Source organism: Petaurus breviceps, unplaced genomic scaffold (assembly GCF_028583685.1).
Source record: "Petaurus breviceps papuanus isolate PSGF00001 unplaced genomic scaffold, PetGlider_PUasm1.0 90865, whole genome shotgun sequence".
NCBI lineage: Eukaryota > Metazoa > Chordata > Mammalia > Diprotodontia > Petauridae > Petaurus > Petaurus breviceps.
In genome coordinates this window covers 1,212,957-1,229,560 of record NW_027187367.1, presented here as the reverse complement: position 1 = coordinate 1,229,560, position 16,604 = coordinate 1,212,957, and the positions used below count along the sequence as shown (strand labels likewise).

General features: G+C 41.4%; 1 protein-coding gene across 2 annotated transcripts in view; it reads right to left on the bottom strand.

The window, feature by feature from the left end:
- PIK3R5 (phosphoinositide-3-kinase regulatory subunit 5) overlaps window positions 1–16,298 on the bottom strand; it is a 150,341-nt gene extending 134,043 nt beyond the window's left edge. Inside the window, exon 1 of one of the 2 annotated variants that reach the window (XM_069073089.1) lies at window positions 15,599–16,298. The gene's annotated coding sequence lies outside the window, so the exon portion shown is untranslated. The remainder of the gene's footprint in view (window positions 1–15,598) is intronic. The other variant, XM_069073088.1, reaches the window with a different exon arrangement.
- Between the last annotated feature and the right edge of the window lie 306 nt (window positions 16,299–16,604).

Here is a 16,604-nt window from a genome sequence, read left to right as displayed (position 1 = left end):
AGAAGATAGTCCCAAATGCGAACTCATCCCTCAGCCAATGAGAAAAAGGAACAGTGGCTAGAGAAGTGTGTTCTCTGTACTTTCGTTCTACAAGCCAAACTGCTGGTCACACCTCCCCACCAATGGAGATGAGAAATGGTATTACCAGACGGTGAGCCCTGCCCCCTCGTCAATGGGAGGCAGGACCATGCAAGCCCTTCTCCCCCTCTGTCCTCTACACTGTCCCAGCCTTTAGATTGTGAGCCCTCCCCTCATCCAATGCAAACAGAGAGGGGAGAAGGACAGAATGAAATCCTATTATACTGGACTAGGGCTTAAAAACCCCATTTACCACAAGCCTACTTCCTTTGAATCTCCTTGGTGAAGGATGCCCCCTGGAAAAAGAAAAACTAAGCCTCCCTGTTCACCACAAGCCTGCTTCTGATTTGATTTCTTTGAGTAAGTGGTTCATTTGACCCACACAGCTGGGGGCTCGTCTGGGATGTTCCTTCCCTATGAGCAACCACTCCCTCCTTCAGTCTCAAGGCAGGCATGCCCTCCAGGGATTTCTCTGGTGGCCTCTGGACTTGGCAGGGAGCTGAGGCTCCTGGGTTGGGTAGATCCTGAAGAGAGGGAGACTTGGATGAACAGGGATTTAAAAACCTAAATTTGGAGAGAGATTTAGATTAAGTTAAGGTGGAACCAAAACTCCAGCCAACCAGTGGCGAAAGAGAAAGGGAAACAGAGAAAGAGAAAGAAAGAGAAAGAGAGGGAAAGTCATACAGATTATATGCGTATAACCCAAAGGTAAGAATGGTCTTATGGCCCTTTTTGAGTTGTTAATTTGATACCCATTGTTTGTTTGTTTGTTTTTTTAAAGAAAAGACCAGGAGAAACTGGTAACAGCTCCCAGCTAAAAGTGCAGGTTGACTCAGGGATAAGGACACCACCTGATAATCTTCATGGGTAACTAAAAGAAGGGGGAGGAGATTCCTTCCTAATTTGTGGGATCTTATTGACCTAGAGAAAGAGAAAGAGTGGTGTAGGCTGGTAACAACCCCCATCCAAAACAGACATGGGAAAAGAACAGTCTAAACCCAGGACTTTGGAGCAGGGACCAAGTATACCACTAGATAATCCCTTGGAGAACAGATTACAAGATTGGGACGAGCTGCCAAAATATAGAGGAAAAGAGAAGAGGAAAATGATAAAATACTGCTGTGTCATTTGGGATGGGATGAACATTGGAGGAGGCACAGTTTAGCCAAAGTATGGCTCCTTTGAGGACTGGGTTCGCCAGAAGTTAAATTTGTATGTAAATGCAAAGCAGCCATTCAAAGCAGAGGAGGGTTTGTACACAGCTCTCTGGATGCCTGAGGTACAATACAATAGATGCTAGTGGAGGAGTGGGAGCAAGAAAAGAAAGAGCAGAAACCTCACCCATGGGATTCCCTCCTATCCCTTCCTCCACCTCATGCTCCCCCACCTCCAGAACCAGTGGCAGACGTGGCTGCAGCAGCCACCCCTGGCACTGTACTCTATAGCCCTCTGCCCCTCCTGGAATGGATGAGGATTTAATCATCCTAGAAAAGCCTCCATGTGGCTCACTCAGGAGGGAACCAAGGCAGCTTAGGAGAAAAGTAGAGCAGTCCTCTGCCTCTTCTGGGGAAGATGAGGACTCAGTCACGCTGAAAGTCTCTTTATGGCTTTCTCAGGAGAGAACTAAGGGAGCTTAGGAGGAAAGTACAGCAGTCCTCTGCTCCTCTTCAGAAGGAGGAGGAGGACTCAATTATCTTGAGAGAGCCCCCACGTGGCTCTCTCAGGAAGGAATCAAGGCAGCCTGGAAGGAAAGTAAGGCAGTATTCTGCCTCCTCAGGGGAGGAGGAGTCAATCATCTTGAAAGAGTCCCCGCGTGGCTCTCTCAGGAAGGAATTAAGGCAATCTAAAAGGAAGGTAAAGCACTATTCTATCTCCTCTAGAGATGATGAAGACTCAATCACCCTGAAGGATTCTCCCCAAGACTCCTTCAGGAAGGAGTTCAAGAAGCTTAGGAGGGAATTTAAGCAGCTTTTGAGAGATCAAGAAAATCTTCCCCTTGAGCCAAAAAAAACCGAAAGGGATGTTCCCCTTACAGGAAGTTCCTCCAAGGAGGACTGGGGTTTGTTAATGCACCTCTTAGTGCTTCTGAAATTAGGAACTTTAAGGAGGAGATGAAAGTACTTATGGAAGAACCTGGGGGATTATCTGAGCAGGTAGATCAGTTTCTAGTACCCAATATTTATACTTGGAGTGAGCTTATGTCCATCTTAAATGCCCTGTTCTTTCAGGAAGAGAGAGATATGATTAGGAGGGCAGCTATGGTAGAATGGGAAAGGAGACATTGGGAATGATGATAATATTAATACCTATAGCACCTACCTCACAGGTTTGGAAGCTCAAATGAGATTATGTCTATAAAGTACTTTTCAAAGTACAGATAAGATTTTTTTTCTATATCCTTATTGTTTCAATTTAGATTATTTGAACACTTTACCATTTCCCTTCTCACCTTCTCTTTTCTCTACTCCAAAGCCAAGTCATTCAAGGTACTTGTCTTTTCCTCTGATCCAATTTCAGTAATTCACATTACTACCTGAGGATAAGGTTTCAGAGTCCTAGACCGTATCAGAAAAACCAAAACCTAAGTCTATAACTTGGAATCAGAGCTGTTACTAGTTGGGAGGGTGGGTAGTGTAAATATCCACTGCAGATAAATACAAGATTTTCTTCAAGTGGGAAACTGAATCTATAGAGAGGTAAATTAGTCTGGTGAAAAAGAACTTTGAGGGGGCAGAGCCAAGATGGCAGAGTAGAAGCACAAACTTAGCATGAGCTCTCTCTCCAATCAATTCCAATACATGTAAAAAAAATGACTCTAAACAAACTTTAGAGCTACAGAACCCACAAAGAGACAGAGAGAAACAAATCTCCTTCTGACACCAGCCCAGTCTGTTGACAGGAAAGGTTTATTGCATCATGATGGGAGCCCAGTGCAGTCCCACATGAGCTGTGGTTCTGGCCCCAGGGCAGCCCAGACCAGCAGCAGCTGGAGCAGACTTCAGGAGAGTGAATCACCAGCAGCTGTGGCAGTCTCCAGAATTTTCAACCCATAAATGCCAAAGACAAAGTAAAAGGTCAGTGTGTGGAATTCTGCTGGAATGGGGGGGGGGGGGGCGACAAAAGTCTAGCTCCTGCCTCCGGGGCAAGAAGCTGTGGAGGTGGGGCACAGCCCCAAAGCATGGCTGGCGTAGGAGCTCCTGGCCTGCAGATTGGAGGGGGACCAAGTAACCATTCAGAAGGTAATCACTTTGTATTGACCTGCCTAGATCTGGATCCTGGTCTTGGGTAGTGGTCCTGGGGTGTGTGGCCAGTGTGCCAGAGCTTGTGGGGGCTGTAGAGAGGGCAGCCTCCTAATAGCTCTGGCAGGTGCGAAATCCCAGTGATTTGGGACAAAGCTCTCTCCATTCTGGAAGCAGAGGTCTACCATGACAAAGAGCTCAAAAGTCAAGTAATTGGTTGGCAAGATGAGCAAGCAGAGGAAACACAAACAGACCACATAATCCTTTTTTGGGGACAAAAAGGATCAAGGCATGGAGCAGGAGGAAGACAGAGAAGTCAGAACTACTGCATCAAAAGCCTCCAATAAAATTTGAATTGGTTATAGGCCATGGAGGAGTTCAAGAAGGATTTTGAAAATCAAGTAAGAGAAGTGGAGGAAAAATTGGGAAGAGAAATGAGAATGATGCAAGAAAACCATGAAAAGCAAATCAACAGTCTGCTAAAGGAGACCCAAAAATACACTTAAGAAAATTACACCTTAAAAATAGACTAACTGAAATGGCAAAAGAGACCCAAAAAGCCAGTGAAGAGAAGAATGCCTTAAAAAGCTGAATTTGACAGATGGAAGAGGAATTTCAAAAACTCACTGAAGAGAATGATTCCTTCAAAATTAGATTGGAGCAATTGGAAGCTAATGACTTTGAGAAATCAAGATACTATTAAACAGATCCAAACAAATGAAAAAATAGAAGGCAATGTGAAATATCTCACTGGAAAAACCACTGACCTAGAAAACAGATCCAGGAGAGATCATTTAAAAATTATTAGACTACCTGATCAAAAAAAGAACCTAGAAATCATCCTTCAAGAAATTCTCAAGAAAACTGAGCTATATTCTAGAACCAGAGGGCAAAACAGAAATGGAAAGAATTCACCAATCCATCACCTCTTGGAAAAGATCCCAAAAAGAAAACACCTAGGGATATTATAGTCAAATTCCAGAGTCCCCAGGTCAAAGAGAAAATACTGCAAGCAGTCAGGACGAAACAATTTGAGTATTGTGAAAACACAATGAGGATAACACATGACCTAGCAGTTTCTACGTTAAGGGACTGAAGGGCTTGGAATATTGATGTTCCAGAGGTCAAAGGAACTAAGACTAAAACCAAGAATCACCTACCCGGCAAAACTGAATATAATGCTTCAGGGGAAAATATGGTCATTCAATGAAATAGAGGATTTTCAAGCATTCTTGATGAAAAAACCAGAGCTGAACAGAAAATGTGACTTTCAAATACAAGAAGCAAGAGAAGCATGAGAAGGTAAACAGGAATAAGAAATAATAAGGAACTTATTAAAGTTGAACTATGTACATTCCTACATGAAAAAATGATAATTATAACTCATAAAGACTTTTCTCAGTTATGAGGATAGTTGAAGGGAACATATGTATACATATATATATATATATATATACACACACACATATATATGTGTAGGTATAGGAGGGCATATGTGTATATAAATATATATGAGTGTGGGCATATGTATGTTCATGTATACATAGAAGGCACAGGATGAGTTGAATAGGAAGGGATGATATCTAAAAAAATTAAGAGGTGAGAGAGGAATTAATTGGGAGAAGGAGAAAGGGAGAAGTAGATGAGGGTAAATTATGTCATATAAAAGAGGCAAGATGAAACTGTTACAATGGAGGGGAAGAGCAAGAAGGTGAAAGGGAATGGGACAACCTGATTCTCATTGAATTTGGCTTAAGGAGGGAATAACATATACACTCAATTGGGTATCTTACTCTACAGGAAAGTAGGGGGAAGGGCATAAGAGGGTGGATGATAGAAGGGAGGGCAGATTGGGGGAGAGGGTAATTAATTAGAAGCAAACATTTTTGAAAAGGGATAGGGTCAAAGGAGAAAACTGAATAAGTGGGGGGCAGGATAGGATTGAGGGAAATATAGTTAATCTTTCACAATATAACTACTCTGGAAATGATTTAGGTAACTACACATGTACAACCTATATTGAATTGCTTATCTTCCCAATGGAGGCGGGTGAGGAGGGAAGAAAAGAAAAAATCTAGAACTCAAAGTTTTAAAAATAAATGTTTAAATTTTTTTTTTGTTTTTTTTTTACACGCAATTGGGAAATAAGATATACATACACTGGGGTATAGAAATCTATTTTGTCCTACTAGAAAATTTCAGGGGGTGATGGGGGAGTATATAAGAGAGAACAGATTGGGAGAAGGGATATTCAGTAGGCTTGCTATTTTGGGTTGGGGTAGGGGAAAGACAGGGAGAAAAAACTAACTCAAAATCTTGTGGAAATGAATGTTGAAAACTAAAAATAAATAATTTTTTTTAAAAGAAAGAACCTTGATTTTTGAGTCAGAGGACCCAGGTTGGAATCCTAGCTTTATAATTTGTTGTTTGTTTAATCAGTCATTTCAGCTGTGTCTGAGTCTCTTTATGACTCCATTTGGTATTTTCTTGGCAAAGATATTGGCGTGGCTTGTCATTTCCTTCTCCAGCTCATTTTATAAATTAGGAAACTGAGGCAGAGTTCAATGACTTGCCCAGGGTCACAAAATCTGAACTCAGGTCCTCCTGACTCTAGGCCTGGTGTTCTAGGCATGTTTGTAAGTAGCAAGGAAGGAACCAGTAAATAGGTGGACACTGATGATTGGAGGGGGAGATGATAGAGAAGGCAATCACCTGAAGGAGATAGGAGGGGACATCGCAAACATAAGCAGAAGAGTTGGCCTTTCAATTTTCTCTTCATATTGCTGCTATTTTTGCCTCATTTGGGGGCTTTTCTTATTTACTTGGGCTGGTGAGGGTAGTCAGTGTAGCAGTCTACTTCATTTTTCCTTCATGAGGGATCCTTTAAAAAACAAAGCTTTCCCCATCTGGCACTGTGCCACCTAAATTCTCTAGCTCTGCAGGGGGAAAAAAAACATTCCTCTTCTCTAGGCTTCAGGAAACAAAATATTACAGTTGACACATAGAACTTTAAGGTTTGCAAAATGCTTTACATATATCACTATCACATGTGATCCTCATGATCTTTGAAGTAAGCACTATAAGTATTATTTATTCCTTTTATAAATGGAAAAATTAGGCCCAGACAGGTTAAGTCACTTGCCCATGGCCACAACACTGTTAAATGACCAGCAGCAGGATTAAAACTCAACTGTTTACTGGCAAGTTCAATGTTCTTAGCATTACACTGCCACAGTTTGCTTGCCATCTTCAAAACTTCATGACAAAAGCCTGAGACCCCTTTAACGGTCTGTGAATCACCCCAAAACTCTTTAAAAATATCTCAGCCCTCCTGATACTCTGTAACAAGCTGGCCCATTTCAGTTACCTGGTATGTGACTGAGTCACAGGACAATTGCTGGCTCTCCCAATACTTAACTTCCTCTCTCACCCCCTCCCCCACAAGGAAATCATATTTGCTTAGGTCAACAACCAGTCTCTTCAGAACTGAAAAAATGCAAAATACATAACGCCACTGCTGTCCCCTTGCCCCCATTTAGCTCCTCCTTCAATTAACCAATAATTTTCAGGTGCTCTTATTGGTTCAGTGACGTGGCAAAAAACAAACAAAAAAACAACAACCAAAAAACCCAGAAAGTCAGAGACTTGAGGGAACTTCTGAGTCATCTAGTTCAGCTCTTTCATTTTACAGTCAGAAACAATGAACCCTTAGAGGGGAAGTGACTTACTCAAAGTTGCCCAAGTTTTCTGTGACAGAGCTGGGGTGTGAGCCGAGGTTTCCTGAACCCTGCTGTGACAATTTGGTTTATAGCAGCCAAAGCAGAGAAGGGTAGGTGAACACAGCAGAGGCAGCCAAGTATGGATGGGGAAAGCTTTGTTTTTTAAAGGGTCCCTCATGAAGGAAAAATGAAGTAGACTGCTACACTGAGCACCCTCACCAGCCCAAATAAATAAGAAATGCTCCCAAATGAGGCAAAAATAGCAGCAATATGAAGAGAAAATTGAAAGGCCAACTCTTCTGCTTATGTTTGCGATGTCCCCTCCTATCTCCTTCAGGTGATTGCCTTCTCTATCATCTCCCCCCCAATCTTCAGTGTCCACCTATTTACTGGTTCCTTCCTTGCTACTTACAAACATGCCCGTCTCCATCTTTGAAAACACACACAGACACAGACACACATACACACACCCCACACACATCAATCTTTCTTCTGAGCTTCAATACTTCATTACAAACTGCCTATTGAACATTTCAAAGTGAATAAACCATAAGTGTTTCATACTTAACATGTCAAAAGCAATACTCTTTCCCAAAAAAACACATGCCCCCCTTTCCAAATTCCCTATTTCTGTCAAGTGCATCATCATCCTTCTACGTTCTTAAGTTCTCAACCTTAAAGTTAATTATTATATTAACTGAATATTAATATTATCCCAGACTCATTGCTCTTTTTTACCTCACATATTTAATCAAATCTTGTTTTTCCCAGCTTCATAGTATCTCTCATATATAGTCCCTTCTTTCCACATGTCACACAGACACTAGTTCACTCCTTCATCACCTCTCTCCTGAACTGTTATAATAACCTCCTAATAGTCTAGGATCATAAATTTAGAGCTAGAAGGGATTGTAGATACCATCAAATCCTGTTCCCTCATTTTAAAAATGAGAAAACAGAGAGAAGCTAAATGACTTTCCTAGGTCACATAGCTAGTAAGTGTCTAAGACAGGATATGAATTTAGGTCTTCCTAACTACAAATATAGCACATTATGACACCTAACTCTTGCCTTAAGCTGAACCCCACTCCATCCTCTCCCCCACCCCCAACAATGCTGAAGTAATTTTCCCAGAGTGAAAGCTGAAATGTGACCCCTACTCAATAATATCTTTCTACCCTATTGTTTATTGCATTCTAAGGTACAGTGGTACTATTCTGTTTACTGTTTTCACAAATGATGCTCTATTTCCCATCTCCATGCCTTTCTATTGGCTGTCACCCATCCCTAGAATATTCTCCTTATTCATTTCCAACTCTTCACATCCCTGGCTTCCTTCAAGATTCAACTCAGGTGACACCTCCTGGAGGTGGCTTTACACATTCTCCCAGATGCTAGTGCCTTTTCCTCTAAGATTACCTTGTACCTTCTTTGTATGTATCTTGTACCTGTTTCCTCCATTAGAATGAAAACTCCTTGAAGGCAGAGACTTTTTTTTATACCCCAACTGTTTGGCACAGTACCTGACACATAGTTAGCACTTATTAAATACTCGATTAACTGAAAGAACCTGATACAAGGTAAATATCCTAAAATCAGCTCTCTCACCTCCCTCTATTGCCACCAGCTTCCCTTCTCTCTGACACCATAGCCACACTAGACTGTAGGGGACTTCTTGGTCCTTCTCATAGCTGCAGTTTTAGGTGTGACTTTCAGTAGTAATCCCTTGACGGGGTCCTAAGGGAGCTCATTCCAGAGGGAGGAGGGGGGGGAGGAGGAAGGGAAGAGGGACAATCAGAAAACTGTAATTAAGAACTATTCCAAGGTTCTAGAGAAAAGTAAGGTGAGTAGGTGGAAAGAAGAAGGTTGCTTTGGAGAAGTATGCAGTCTTCAGAACAAATTCTGGAGGAAGGAGAGGCCCAGTAATACAACAATTTATTACTATACAGGAGGAAATAGGCACTCCAGAAGTAGTGAAAGAAAGGTGGGGGAAAGTCCCAATTACAAAAGTTTGCCAGAGCCTCCTCTCTCCCTCCCACCCCTACCATTGTTCTGTGGGATCCTCCCAAAACTCTACCTGACTGGTCCCAGAGTAAAAGTAGGAAATGAAAAGTCAATCTCAGAATAGAGAGTAAAGACTAGAAAAGTGAAACTGAGAAAGGTAAAGAATAGTCCATCTACAGTGGCCTCTCAGAGTCTCCTTGAATCAGTGTCCCAACAGGTCACTCTCACTCCTTCAAGGTCACACATTATGTCAAACCCCTGTGATCCAAAAGAACATAGAAGAGGAAGCAAGGGATGAGGGAGAGAAACAAAAACTCTGGTTTACAGGAGGGAAATGACTGGCTACAAGATTATGTTTATATTAAAGAAACCATAGATAAATCAACAGAATGATAGGTAAGGACAGATAAAAGCTGACTATGGAGGAAAAATGAACACGCCATTAAAAAATAAAGGATCCATATAATGAATAAGTATTTTGCAACAAAGAAAATGGAATCAATATCCCCATGAGGAAGGTATTTACTTACAATAAATTCTGCAAAGTCCTCTGAGAGTGCAGCAAATTCAAAAACCTCCAAAAATGGAGTGTAGAAGAACAATAAAAATTTAATTGGCAAGAGTGTACAGGAATCACATAAAGAAATGGGGGCATTTCATTTTCAAGTGGTTAGGGACAGACAAGAGACAGGTGGTGCTGTAGATATAACGTGCAGTATGAAGTCAGAAAGACCAGAGTTCAAATCTGGTCTCAGACACTTATTAGCTACATGACCCTGGGCAAGTTGTTTAATCCTGTCTGCTTTGGTTTCCTTACTTTCAAATGAGCTGGAGAAGGAAATGGCAAACCACTCCAGTATCTTTGTCCAAGAAAACCCCAAAAGGGGGTCAAGAAGAGTCAAACCTGAATAAAATGATTAAACAACAACAAATAGGGACAGACAAGAACACAGACATAGGGTGGAGGAATCCTGTGCATAGTTTGATTAACTTAAAAAAACACACACTTTGCCCACTGAGAGACATTGAGAGAACTAAGATAGCAATGGGGGAAAAATCAGTGAGAAAGTAAATAGGCTACATGAAATAATATTTAAGGGGTAAAATCTCATTCCCTCATTAGTAAATAAACATAGATACTAAGAGAATACAAAGGAACTCCTCTTGTGCAAGAAGATGAGAGGAAGGTATGGGGGAAGTGGGAATATCCAGGGAAAAGTTGGTCAGGACTCAAGAGAAGAGATGGAATAGAGGCACTGGGTAATAGTGGAGAGAGAGATGATCTTGGAACCAGGAAGACCATCCTCTACCACTAGGTTACAGGTGACCCCAGGCAAATTACTTAGCTTCTCAGTGCTCCAGGCTTTGGTAGAAGACATTCCTTTCCAGGAATAAGGCAGGAGGGAGGAAGGGGGAAGAAACAAGCACTTATTAAGCACCTACCATGTGCCAAGCACTGTGCCTTTACAATGTGCCACTTTACAAACAGAACCTCATTTGATCTTCACAACAACCCTGTGAGGAGCTCCCTTCACCAGTGAAATGAAAGATCCAGGCCTCAGCCTCACTCAATGAATGGAACAGTATTATTGTGCAGTAAGAAATGGTGAATATCAAAAACTGAAAGAAATTGGGGCGGCTAGGTGGCACAGTGAGTAAGAGAGCCTGCCCTGTGGGATCGGTTCTGGCCTCAGATACTTAACACCCACACAAAAAAAACTGGCCATGTAACCTTGGGCAAGTTACTTAACCCCAATTGCTTTAAAAAAAAATTCAAAGAAATGAGGAAATATTTGCATGAAGGAAGGGAAATAAGGGAATCAATAAGAAATAAGGAAATAATTTGCATAGGGAAATAAGCAAACCAAAAGAACAAAGGAATGATAGGAATAACAGCAGAAGTATTTTTTCTGAGTGATATTGAACACAAAGAGGAGGTTAAATTAATGAATGAAAAAATATTACTAAGAGCTCACTATCAAGCATTTTGGGGAAGCAAACACAAAAGTAAAGATAGCCCTTGGATTAAAGGAACTGTATCTTTTTTTTTTTTTAAGACAATAATTTCTTTGATGTCTTTGGTTTTTTTACATCACTTTAATTTTCCCTCCCCTCTCCCCAGAGAGCTATTCTGTATAACAAAGTATTTTTAAAGATAAAGAGAGGGAAAAAATCAATATAACAGATCAACACATCTAAAAAGCCTGAAAAAGTGCTAAATGTATAATACTTTTAGACCTACTTCTGCAAGGGGATGGGATTCTCTCTGTCTCTGCACTTGGCCATTCTTATTCTCTTATGCTTTATAATTCTGCAGCATTCATTTCTGATATTTTGGCGGTTTTTCCATGTATATTATTGTCATCATTGGATATATTGTTTTCTTTTTTGCTTTGCTTCTTTCACTGTGTATTAGTTAATTTAGATCTTTCCATGCTTCTCTATATTCATCAGTCATCATTTCTTACAGCACAGTAAGATTCTACTATCATACATCATGATTTGTTTAGTCATTCTCCAATTAATGAGCATCTACTTTGTTTCCAATTCTTTGCTATCACAAATAGCTATAAATATTTCAGCATAAGAGGTTTTTTTGCAATAAAGCTTTGCTACCTTCTGGTATATATGGGGCTTTTCCTCTGATCAATAGCTTCCTTGGGGTATGAGCCTAATAATAAAATCTCTAGGTCAAAGGATATAGACATTTTAATCCCTTTTTTAAAAAAACATAATTCCAAATAGTTTTCCAAAAGGATAGCACTGATTCTCAGCTCTACCAATAATACTAAATCTGTACTTTACAGAACAAATCCCCTTAATAAAAGGATTTCTTCTGTAGAACTTGGACTCAGTCAAAAGGCCACACCCAAAGACCTAAAAAGCCATGTGTGGCCTCAAGGCTGCAGGTTCCCCACTCCTGGGACAGAGCACTGGGCCTAGAGTCAAAAAGATCTGAGTTCAAATCCAGTTTCTTATACTTACTAGCCATGTGACTCTGCCCAGGTAACTTAAACTGGAGAAGGAAATGGCAAACCACTCTGTCAAGAAAACCCCATGGACAGTATTGGTGTACTATGATCCACCAGGTCATGAAGTCAGACATGACTTAACAAATGAACAGCAACAACATTAAGATGAAATTTAGCTTGAATAAAGGTAAAGTCTTATACCTGGGTTCAAAAAAGTCAACTTTATTAGCATAAGATGGGGAAGTAGCAGAGTCATACAGAAATTTCTCTGAAAAAGATCTGGGGTGTTTAATGGACTGTGAGCTAAATATATGTCACCAATGTCACCAATGGCAGGCTAAAAGCAAATTAGCTCTTTTCTCTGAGACTCTGTTAAAGGAATTGGGAATGTATAGGCCAGAGACGTGGAGACCTCCAGAGAAGTAGAGCACATGAAAGATGTTTCCATGAGTTCAAAAGACTATGTGAAAGAAGTAGATTTGTTCTGCTTGGCTCTAGAAGGCAGAACTAAGAACAATGGGGTAGAAGTTGGAAAAAAGCAAATTAAGGCTCAATAAAAAATGTATCCAAGGCATCCAAAAGTAAAATGGGCTGCCCTAAGAGATAATGGTCCTCCCTCATTTGAGGTCTTCAAGAAAGGCTAGATGACTATTTGTCAGTTTTATTATAGAGAAAATCCTTATTGACATACACAAGCTGGACTAGAGGGCCTCTGATTTTCCCTTCCAATAGTGATATCCCCTTATTACTGTTAAAGGTACCACCATTCTTCTAAAAATCTTAGCGTCATTTTCCAGTCATGTCTTTCACATCATATATCCTATCAGTTGCCAAATCTGGAAATTTCTTTCTCTGCAAAATTTCTCAAAATGTCCCTTTTTGACTACTAACAAGCCACTACCCTAGTTCAGGCCCTCATCACTTCTCACCTGAACTTCTGTAAAAACGATTTAATTAAATTCCCTGCTTCAAGTCTCTCCCTTACAATCCATTTTCCACACAGCTGTCAAAAGTGATTTTCCTAAAGCGCAGATCTGACTAGATCCCCCCCTCACCTCTCAACAGACTCCAATGGCTTTGGTGACAGGAAATAGGTCATATGGGAATATATATATATCCCTTCATGGAGCAATGATAGAACTGGAAAGCATGGCTTCTGGAGAGAAGAGTGCCCCAAGAATCTGTGTTTGCCCCTATATAACATCTAATATCAGATATAATCTCTTCTAGTTGACATTTAAAACTCTTAACAATGATCAATTGCTTTTCTTCACAGTGCTCCACTATGCTCCATTTCCTGTTTCGGTGCCTTTTCACTGGCTATCCCCCATGCCTGAAATGCTCCTTCTCTCCTAACCTCCACCTTGTAAAATACATGGCTTCCTTTAAGACACCTCAAAAGCCAGCAGCTCCTCTAAGAGGACTTTCCTGGTCCCCCATATACTTACCTTCTACTAGGGATTCATAACTCAAGGTTCAGACCTTGGACTGAGTGTGTGTATATATACATACATAAATAGGTATTGTATAATAAATATATATTTATATAATTATTTTATATATTAGTGACATAAAATATGTACATGTATTATATCTAAGATATATAACACATTATATAAATACATGAATACATATATATAATATATTTCAATATAGTTGGTTTCCATTGTAATCCTTTGTTGCCATTTGTTTGTTTTGCATTTGAAAACATTATTCTTATAAGGGTTCCATAATAAAGACTGCCAAAGAGATCCAGAGTAAAAGAAGGGGTAAAAACCCCTACTAAAGGATACTTCTCCTCTACTGGGGCAACTAGATGGCTAAGTGGATATAGAGTGCAGCGACTGGAATCAGAAAGACCTCAGATCAAACCCTGCCTCAAACACTTAATAGTGTGAATTTAGGCAAAGTTACTAAACCTCAGTATCCCCAACTGTAAAAATACGTCCCAGGGTTGGTGTGAGGATAAAATGAGATAATATTTGCAAAGCATTTAGTATAGTAGCTGTCATATAAAAAGACTCATCTTCCCAAACTCAAATATGACCTCAGACACTTAATAGCTGTGTGACCCTGTGTAAGTCACTAAACCCTGTATGTCTCATTTTCCTCATCTGTAAAATGATCTGGAAAAGGAAATGGCAAACCCCTCCAGTATTTTTGCCAAGAATACCCAGAAAGAGTCATGAAGAGTTGGACACCACTGCAAAACAACTGAACAACATTAGCTATCAACATGACTTTGTATTTAGCTTGTTAAGTACCAATGTATGAATATGTTCCAAATAGAAAGGAAGTTTGTTGAGAACAGGGACTGTTTTTACTTTATATTTGTATCAGTATTTAGCACAATACCTACACATAGTAAGCAGCTTAATAAATACTTATTGATTGTCTATTGATTCTGGGATGTTTGCATAATTAGTAAGGACATGATCTGGCATTTGTACCAAGTGGCTTCAAATCCAGTGCTATATAAATGTTAGCTATTAATAATAACAACAACAACAATAATTTCCTTTATCCCAAGGGAGAGGAATGTTGGCCTACCTAGGCATGTCACCTACCCCTTTTAAATCTTTGGGTTAAGGAATTGTATCTACAGAAAATCCCAGTTAAAATGCAAATATGTCACTAGGTTGGGAGAACACATTAAGTAAGTTACAGAATTATAGCTTTCCTGAACTAAAAAGAAATTTCAGAGATCATTTCACTGTTCTAAGTCCCAGTTTCCTCATGTATAAGAGGATCAACTAGATGATCTCTAAGTTTTTTACCAGCTTATCTAGTCTGCAATTCTCTAAAAATGCTGCAAGTTTTAGAGTAATGACTCTGAAGTCAGAAGCCCTAGATTCAAATTCTGTTTCAGAAGCTCACCTCCATGACCTGAACTACTTGAGGCTCCCAGCTCTTACATCTATGACCCTATCATGTTTTAACTGATTATTGTGTAAGTTGATAATTAGACCCAATGGGTTAAGGTAAATTTAGGTGGAGGCACTGCGTCCCTGCGTATTATAAAAACTAAGAAAGGGTTTTAAAGGTAAATTTGGCCTTCTAACAATTTTGCCTAATCATATTCCACGCCTCTATCTTCTCCCCTCCACTCCGACCCCACCTCCGACATATGCACTGAAGGCTTCTTAACTAACTTTGGACCACATCCTGTACTTTTCAGCTCCTCTTCCTTTTTCTTCCTAAGTCTCCTCTTCCTCCAGAACTCATACATTCAGTCTGGGCTCAAGGGGCCTGGGCCACTTAGTTTCATCAACTACCTCAATTTGAGAGTCCAGTCCATGCAACTTAAAGTCGCTATCTACAACCAGACATGCATTTAAAATAGAAGCTAAATTAGGCCGCTGCGTTTGGGGGTGGGGGGGGGGGGGGTTGGTCGGGAGGGTGAGACTTAAAAGGCAAGTTCTTAAATTCTCGATGCTCTGCAGTCTCCAGCCTCCATCCCTCCCTACGCCACTCCCTCCCCACTGTTCGCGCAGATGAGCAGATGAACTACCCCCACCCCCACCCCCCACCCCGACATCTAGTCCCCGAGACCTGCTCCCCCGGACATCAGATTTCGCCAACACACCTGCTGCCCCGGCCGGGCACCTTGCCCATCCTCGAGGTGAAGACACTCCTGGCTCGTTCTCAGGCTACAGTCTGTGTAGCTGCACTTCGACCCCAACCATAGCTCTGAACCCCCACCCCACCCCACCCCCAACTGATCCCAGACTCTTCCTGCAGCTAACTGCCGCCAGCAGGTTCTGAATTTCGGGGGCGGGGGCATCTAGCTTCGGGCCAGACCTTTCAGCCCCACCCAGCCGTCGCGTCTCGCCCCGGAATGGGGCGGAGTGGAGCTTACGGGAGTTCCAAAGCTTTCTTGGTGCCACGCCCTATATTTTAAGCTGTGGGTGCTCATTGACTACCCAGGCGGGGAAAAGAGGCCCCAGCTAGCGGAATCCAGTCCTTACTCTCACGGACTTCAGGATTCTGGGCTCTCCAGTTGCCCATTTTCTAACTCAAGCCACCACCTTCACCCCGCCCCCCTGCCCGTCTCAGGAAGGTCCTGTTCTCTGCTGTCAGCGGATTATATGCAGCAGGGAAAATAATTAGGAAAGAGACTTGCATCCATCCAGAGTAAAAGGACAACCAGCCTCCCTAAATTCCAAGACCCTAAGAAGCTGAATCACTAGCCCAAGAACTTTTGAAAAGTAGGGTGGGGTAACCCGAGAGAGTATTTAGTGTCGGGGGCGACTGATAAGGGGAGAAAGAGGAAGCTAGAGAATCTGCTTCCTTCTACTCCTGCCCAGCTCCCCCACTTCCTCTTACCACTTCCATTTTCTTTTAGTAGGTGCATTTTCCATCTAGTATGCTCTGCTTCCCCCATTCCCACCCCGACTCCTATCTGTTCCCTTACCACAGTACACTTCAACTGGACCCAGAGTCAGGAGACAAGCGCAGCTCTTTGATTTGACACTAAATTGCTGCTCAATGTTTGTTCGGGTCACTTCCCTTTTTGGCCTCAAAATGGGATTAGACTAGACAATTCTCTTTCCCACCTCGCCCTCCCACCTTCCACCCTCAGCCTCTGCTGC